The sequence below is a fragment of the Capsicum annuum genome, chromosome 1 (genome assembly GCF_002878395.1).
Source record: "Capsicum annuum cultivar UCD-10X-F1 chromosome 1, UCD10Xv1.1, whole genome shotgun sequence".
Lineage (NCBI taxonomy): Eukaryota > Viridiplantae > Streptophyta > Magnoliopsida > Solanales > Solanaceae > Capsicum > Capsicum annuum.
The window spans coordinates 5,155,646-5,157,451 of record NC_061111.1 but is presented as its reverse complement, the minus strand read 5'-3'; positions in this window follow the sequence as shown (position 1 = coordinate 5,157,451).

Here is a 1,806-nt window from a genome sequence, read left to right as displayed (position 1 = left end):
ATATCCCTTCCTTCGTTGTTCATATTGTATAGTCGTTCCTTCGCCTTGTATATTATTATATATCTTTCTTTCGCTCTTTATTCGTATATTGTCCTAGGATATACAGTATAGCATTGGCATATATTGCATGTAGCTGGAATAGGATAGTTTATCTTGATACCTCCTTAGTCTCATTATGTTAGACTCTTGGACATGAATAGGATAGTTGTCCCTTATTATTCTCATTGACTTTATTATACGATTTTTGAAATCTTAGGTGTAGTTTACATTCTGTTTATATGTTTTATATATCTGCTTTATCTTTGGAGCTCAGTTGGTAGTTGCCTGTTGAGTATCATTCGTTTGGTATCATACTACACCTCTGCAGCCTGCAGATCATAGTATGGGTTATTACCATTGATGTGTGTATCGTACGAAGCAACCCTGATTCTGAGACTTAGAGTGAGCTCCTGATATGCGAAGTATTACTTATTTCTCTCCTATGTATTAGACTAGTCTCTAAGTTGTATTCAGAGGTAAGTTGTATCAGTATATTTCTCCTTGATATGTCACTTTTGTACTCTTATTATACTTAGAAACTCTTGTACTGAAACCACTAGATTTTGGGATTCTTCTATGTAATGATGTTTATTTCAATATATTCTGAATTTTTTCCCTTATATTATTGAGTAGTCCGTTACTAGTCATTCTGGACTATGGGTTGGCTTGCCTACTGGTGGGTTATGGTAGGCGTCATCATGACCTAAGAAGTTGGGTCGTGACAACCTCTTATATTATTACTTGAAAAACAGTGAAAATATTTCTATTTGGAGCAGATTCATATTCCTAAATATACTCTTGAGCAGTTTCGTTCCTTTAAAGACAAATAGGTGATCCTCCAAAGACACACCCTCTGACATGTGATGAGAATAAATTCGTTGTTTGAGATACAACTTACTGGTTAGACTCTTTATCATACATAACGATTCCAATTTCAACCACAACGCAGCGACAGTGGTCTCCTTCAAAATATCCTGTAGAATCTAATTGGATAAATGAAGGTGGATCTGAGACAGAGCCTTTCGATCCTTACGTTGTTTATCCTCCTCTGTCCACGATGAGGCATCTTATCAAATCTTAATAGAGCATCATCCAAATCCATTTGCGCGAGCACATGCCGCATCTTAACCTTCCATACCAAAAATCTGGTATTGCGGTCCAATAGCGGAATATCATACTTCACGGTTGCCATCCCCGAGAAAACAACCTTGCGTGGCTCTGATACCAGTTTGTTATGAAATTAAACAGGAATAAGCAATATGATAGGCAAAAGAAAAAATAAGATGAACACACATAGATTTACGTGGAAATCCTTGACGGGAAAAGCCACGGGCAGAGGAGGAGAAATTCACCGTATCATAGAGGAATACGGGAAAAACCGTCATATTAAACCAACCCTCTAAGTCTCACTTATATAATACGTGCTTACAAGAAAACTCTAAGCCCAAAAAATCTCAAACATGGGTCGCACCGCGATCTTTTCAGGACCGGATCAACAAAATTCAAGTCACAAACTCTAACAATTTCGAACTTAATGCACCAAACATCCCATTAATAATCTTAGAGATTGGGGATTACTTCCAAATAGAACATAACAGATCTTATTCATGCCGCAATGATAGACGAATTAAAAGGGAAAACAGTATAAAGAGAGAACCTCTTATATTATTACTTGAAAAACAATGAAAATATTTCTATTTGGAGTAGATTCATACACTTCAATATACTCTTGAGCAGTTTCGGTCCTTTAAACTTGTCAAAACCTTC